Genomic DNA, 6,821 nt, shown 5'->3' with positions numbered 1-6,821 from the left:
GAGAGCATGAGCTATTAACATCTGGCCACACTTTCCTTCTTGGCTAATACAATGTACCTCTCTCCCAGCCTAGCACCCATCTACAGCTAACCTTCCTCCCCCTCCCCCTACTTCTCCAGGCTTCAGAGGAAACGTACCCTCCCCTGAGGACATAGAAATAGAATGCTTGACAGGTTTGAGCTTTATGTTCTCCACACGGTCAAGGGCTGCTGAGAGCTGATGTGGAGATCAGAGATCTAGGCCAGGGCAAGTAGATAGCCATTAGAACAAAAGACAGTATGTAAAGACATCCTTGCAGCTGGATGCCAGTGGCTCATGCCTATAATCCTAGTTACTCAAGGCTGACACATGAGGATCAATCAAGATTCAAAGCTAGCCTGGGCAGACTCTTATCTCCAATGAATGACCAAAAAGCTGGGAAGCAGAGCTACTGTAGTTCAAGTGGTAGAACAAGATCCTTGAGCAAACAAGCTAAAAGATACCACCTAGGCTCTGAGTTCAAGCCCTGGTAAACACACACACACACACACACACACACACTCACACACACAAACATCCTTAGCAGGTGCCAGTGGCTCATACCAGCAATCCTAGCTACACAAGAGCCTGAGCTCTTAAGATGGCAGCTTGAAGCCAGCCCAGGCAGGAATGTTCGTGAGACTCTTATTTCCACTAAACTACAAAAAAAATGAAATGTGAGCTATGGTTCAAGTGGTAGAGTGTTAGATTTGAGCAAAGGAACTCAGTTCCTAGGCCCTGAGTTTCAGCTCTAAGAGTTTTTTTTTTAAAGACACCTTCCCCCCACCCCTTCCTTAGGACATCAAGGGAGATTTTGATCATCCTAGATCTCAATTCCACTCCTGCCACTTCTACAGCACCACCACAAGTGGCCTGTTTCTGGCCAGCTCTGGGTTAAGAAGTGAATGTACACAAGGGCGGCATACCCAGGTCAAGGCTAATGCCCCAGAACATTGAGGTATTGGCCATACCAGTCTCTCCTCCCCCAATTCCCTGGCCCTGGAATTAAAGTCTGTGCCTCTGTATTCTGGGCATCCAGAATTCTCTAGAAGGATTTGAGAGGCCCAGCTGGGGCTGGAAGATAGACTTGCCTGCGATAAAGTACGTTGACATTTCCTAGACACCAACAGACACTTCCAAGCCACTTTGGCCTCACCTCTAATGCAGGCCGGAATCCTCCTTGCTTGGCGGCCTTCAGTCCGCTATCAAGCTGGAGTTGGCCAGAGCCACCGGCAACCTCCTTCCCACCCTCCACTTTGGACATGCAACCAGAGGTCTAGCTGAGGAAAATAGCAGGACATCCCATGTCTGAGTTCCCCACCCAGAGACAGGCAAGACTCTATTGCAGCTGGCCCGGCTGACCCAGAATACCCTGCAGGCGGCCAAAGATTTGGACAGCTGGACTTGGGCCCCCAAGAAAAACTTGAATTCAAGTCTCTGGCAATTTAGGACTCATTGTAGACCCTGGTAGGAGGCTAAAGGCAAGGTCAGTGTGGAGGAAGGGCACCATCCAAGGTCAGAAAGAGGCAGACAGGCACCCAGGAAGGGGACAGAGAAAGATGAGGGACACACACACACACACACACACACACACACACACACACACACACACACAAATATGGCACTGGTCCTGTCATCCTAGCTACTCAGGAGGCTGAGATCAAAGCCAGTCAGCACAGAAATGTCTGTGAGGCTCTTATCTCCAATGAACCACCAAATAGCCAGAAATGGAGCTGCAGCTCAAGTTTTAGAGCACTAGCTTTGAGCACAGAAGCATAGGAACTTCAACTAGACCCTGAGTTCAAGGCCGAGGTCTTCCACATCCAAACTCACAGACACAGACACACACAGACAAAAGACACTCGAACACACAGACACACACAGTGGTAGCCCAGAGCCTCAGCAGTCCCTGAGCACCCTGAATATTCCACTCCAGAGATGATGGCACTACCATCATCAGACCAACTGTAGACAAAACTCTGAGCCTCTCACATGTCTGGAATGGTTCACAACACATCATGGCATTTCTACTGTACACACTGTTATGCAGAAAATTCAGCTACCTTTTGTTTGGTTGTAGGTTATTGGGTTTGAACTTTGAGCCTGCCAGCAGGGTCTCAGCTCTTCAGATGAAGGTGTGCACACTACTACTGGAGCCACAGCACCACATCCAATTTTCTGGTGGTTCATTGGAGATAATGTCTCACAGACTTTCCTGCCCAAGCTGGCTTTGAACCGTGATCCTCAGATCTCAGCCTCCTGAGTAGCTAAGATGACAGTTATGAGCCACTGGCAGCGCCCGGCTACCCCCAACTTTTTTTTTTCTTCAGCTCTTTTCTTTCTTTCTTTTTTTATTGTGAAAATACTGTACAGAGGGGTTACAATTACATGGGCAAGATAAGGAGTACATTTCTTATCAAGCATTGTAGCCTCCTCAGCAGCCACCTTCTTCTACCAAGGGAAACCCCAACTCATCAAGACACAAACCAAATGTAACCCTACACTTCAGACTTGGTCACCAACATCCAAAACCATTTTTCCATGGATGGAGAGCATATAATTGACACTACCATCCCACCCCTGCTCCCATTCACCCACTCCCTCCTTGCCCCAAGTCACAAACTCTGGAGTTCTTGGTAAGGCACCACCCACCCTGCTATGGCTTCACACTGGGGTAAACCTGGGGAGTTATTAGAAATGTCTGTACTGTGAGGCCAGCATCTGGTCTCACAACCACAGCAACCCTACTATTTCGCTATCTCTTGCAAGCACGGAAGGGGTGTCTTTTTTCTTGTTTGGTTTTTGTTTTTGTTTTTTGGTTGAGGGGCTTGAACTCAGGGCTTGGGTACTGTCCCTGATGTCTAATTTTCCTCAAAGCCAGTGCTCTACCACTTGAGCCACAGTGCCACTTCCTGTTGGAGATTGGAGATGAGGCTCTGGTGGGACTTTCCTGCCTGGGCTGGGAAATGATATCCTCTGGATCTCAGCCTCCCTAGTGGCCAGGATGACAGGTGTGGGATGACAGGCATGAGCCACCGGCTCATGGTTTAACGTGTCTAGTCCTTCAGAATTTCCACCTAATCCTTCTCTAGACACTACCACCTAGACACCCCTCTACCTCCCTCAGGGACAGCAAAGGGAGGCTAGAATCTGTGTGCAACCATGGAGATTAATGGGGGGGCCCTCCACATCACTAACCACCCCTAAGCTCCCATCTGCCTCCTCCGGATTGCCTGGTCTTCCAGGGCAGATCAGACCCACGAGGAGTTCTGGGGCCTGCCCTATGTCCCCCTGCCCCATCCAACCAATACCTGAGGACTTCTAGGGCCAGCTGCTCCATATCCAGGTGGAAGACGTTGGGAGGGTGGCTGATGGCCGGGCCCAGGGGTGCCCAGGGGTGCCCAGGGCAGAAGGAGTGTCCAGCTCCCCTCTGTCAAAGGAGACACAAAGCAAGGATGAATCTACTGAGAGCTTCAGTGCATAGCCATCCACCTGTCACAAAGGTCACTGGGAGAACTGTTTTATGGTGACAGCCCTGGGGCCTGACCTCAGGGCCCCAGCACTGTCCCCGACTTTCTTTGTCTCCAGGGCAGTGCTCTTTCACCTGAGCCACCGTGCCACTTCCAGCTTTTTCTGTGTATGCAGGACATAGGAATCGAACCCATGCTTTCCTGTGTGCTAATCGAGCCGTCCACTTCTAAGACAAAATCCCAGCCCTAGATAGCTGTTCTTCTGTGACCCCTCAGGCCTGTCTTGGGACAGTCTCGCACATCTATACCCAGTGTTTCACCAGCAGCCCTGGCTGGAAATGAACACGCTGTGCTAGGTTGTCCATCATCAGCACCTTTGGTCTCTGTGCTTCCTTCAGATCCTCCTTGTTAAGCAATACCCTCTTTTTAAGTGCTGTCTCCAAGAAGCCCTTTCCGATCACCTTGGCAAAGCTGGAGCCTCTGCATTGTGCAGGGTGCCAGCCTTGTCAGGCTCTGACTTCCAGCCAGTGTGGGTTGAGAATGCACTAAGGGGAAGGCCTGGATTCCACCACCGGATTTCAGAAGGCCCTGATTCACCACCCAGGGGCAGGTGTTGTATCACACTCCGAGAGAGGGGGCTCGAGGCCTGGACAATCTGTGGGCAACAAGATAGGGCCATTTCTTGGTGTGGGCTTGAACTGAGGATCTGGGAGCTGTCTCTCTGAGTTTTATTGCTCAAGGCTGGTGCTCTACCACTTGAGCCACAGCACCAATTCTGGCTTTTTGGTGGTTCCATGGAGAGTAGAGTTTCACAGGCTTTCCAGCTTATGTCTGGCTTCAAACTGTGATCCTCAGATCTCAGCCTCCCGAGTAGCTAGGATGACAGGCTTGAGCCTGAACCCCAGGTGACGGGCACAAAAGGCTTTTTGGTTTTTGTTTGCTCCCATTTATCTCATGTCAACTAGCAAGCCCAAGTTAAGATAATCAGTTACAGGGGATCAAATTCCTCTCCTAGGTCAGTTAATCCAAGGAGATAAAGTGTCTTTGGAAAAGGCTAGTCTGAGTTGGCTTAGGGGTGTTTGTGTGTGTGTGTGTGTGTGTGTGTATGTGTGTGAGTGTTGGGGATACCTACCCTCATCTCTGTGGTGCCTCATCCTCCCAGCAGGGAGTGCATCCAGGATCCTGACCCCAAGGGAGGTGGATGGGGGAGGGTACCTAAGGTCACTCCAAGGGGATATTCCGAATTCTGTCCTGCAACCTAAGCCTGGACAGATAAAGGAGAGAAGAAGAGGGTTAGGGGAACATCACAGAGAGCCCCTTATCTTTGGCTGAATGTACCAGCAAGAAAACTGAATACATCTTTCTTGGTAGTCAGCTAAAAGGTGTACACTGTCCATTTATTTCATGATTGTGTTAGTCCTAGGGCTTGGATTCAGGGCCTGGGTGTTATCCCTGAGCTTCTTTTGTTCAAGGCCAAGGCTCTACCAGTTGAGCCAGAGCACAACTGGCTTTTTTGTGTGTGGGTTTGGGGAGGGAGGTGGTTTATGGGAGATAAGATTCTCACGGACTTTCCTGCCCCGTTGCTCTGAGTCATAACCATCAGACCTCAGCCTCCCAGAGAGCCAGGATGATGGATGGGAACCATGACCTTCTGACCACCACCATCCATTTATAATCCCTTAGGTCCAGGGCCAGGCCACTCACACTACACCTCCTTGTTGGGAGTAGGAAGCAGACATGAGTGGGTTTGATACTTCAACAGCCTACCTATCTTTGAGCAATGTTCTGGGTCAGTCTAATGGAGGCTTCTTCCTTATCCACAGCAATGACTTGGCTCTGTCACAAGAACAAATGTCCAATGGGAGGTGTCAGGTCTGGGGTCTTTTCTCTGAACCCCGCCACCCTAACCAAAACGACATTCCCCAGCAAAGGGTAGTACACACTGAGTGTTTTTATTGTCTTATAGCCAGGGTCTTGTCAGATAGGTGGGGGTATAGGTCAGAGGCCCTGGATTGTGCTGCACAGGGGGACAAGGCGACACCTTCTCATACATTTTCCTACAATGTTGTAGCAGAGTGATGTGGGGAAGGACTCATGGGATGGACAATGAATAACCGTCAAGGTCTAGCCAGGGCACAGAGGGGTTTACCTCATGAAGCTGGTTCAACAGGCTGAGCAAACAGCTCCTGTCCCACAGCTCACCTCCAGAATGAGAGGGCCACCTTGGGTTCCAGCCACATGAGGATGCTGGGCCACCTCCTCCAGCATTCATTCAACAATTCCTGAGAGAGGGCTGGGAAGGTGGTTCAGTGGTAGAGCGCTTGCCTTGCATGCCTGAGGTCCTGGATTTGATTCCTCAGCACCACATAAGAAAAAAGCAGGAAGTGGCGCTGTGGCTCAAGTGGTAGAGTGCTAGCCTTGAGCTGAAGAGCTGAGGGACAGCACCCAGGCCCAGAGTTCAGGCCCCATGACCCGACCAAAAAAAAAAAAAAACAAAAATAAAAAAAAATTCCAGAGAGAGAGAAAGAGAGAGAGAGATAAAGAGAGAGAGAGAGAAAGAGAGAGAGAGATACACACTCACAGAGGTCCAGAATTACACTTAAGCCAGATGCCAGTGGTTCAGACCTATAAGCCTAACTACACAGGAGGCTGAGATGTGAAGATCATAGTTCATAGCTGGCTCGGGAGGAATGTCTGTGAGACTCTTATCCTCAAAGAACCAACAGAAAACTGGAAGTGATGCTGTGGCTCTTGTGGTAGAGCGCTAGCCTTGATCTGAGGAGCTCAGGGACAGCATCCAGGCCCAGAATTCAAGCCCACAAAAGACAAGAAGTGGACTTCCCACCACAAGAAGTGGACTGAATAACACCCACTGTCCTAGGAAGCATGGCAGAGAAATCAGGCCAAGCTTCCTGTCAGCTGGGGGTCATGAGTAGGTCACCAGGCTTCTCCATGTCTCATTTTCCCCAGCTGGAAAAATGAATAGAGTGAAGGATTCCTTCCTCATTGGGATAGGGTAATGATGAAAGACAGCCATGTTTTGTTTCATAATCCCACACCTGTTGCATGATTAATAACAGACCCATCTGAGCCCTTTCCCGGCAACTTCCTGTCATATGCTCACAGAATTATTGAGAACCATATCTGACATCTGCTCCCTCTGTACCTGGCCCTGCTCCCTGTATTAGTCCCTTATTTACTCTCAACTGTCCCATGAGGAGACTGAGGTCCGATGGCCGACATCCAACCTAGAGCTTCATCTGTGGTCAAGAATTGGTTGGCCTAGTTCCGGGAGCTGGTGGCTCATGCCTGTAATCCTAGCTACTCAGGAGG

The sequence above is a fragment of the Dipodomys spectabilis genome, unplaced genomic scaffold (assembly GCF_019054845.1).
Source record: "Dipodomys spectabilis isolate Male_0828 unplaced genomic scaffold, ASM1905484v1 ptg000047l, whole genome shotgun sequence".
NCBI classification, from domain to species: Eukaryota; Metazoa; Chordata; class Mammalia; order Rodentia; family Heteromyidae; genus Dipodomys; species Dipodomys spectabilis.
This window is presented reverse-complemented; position numbering follows the sequence as displayed.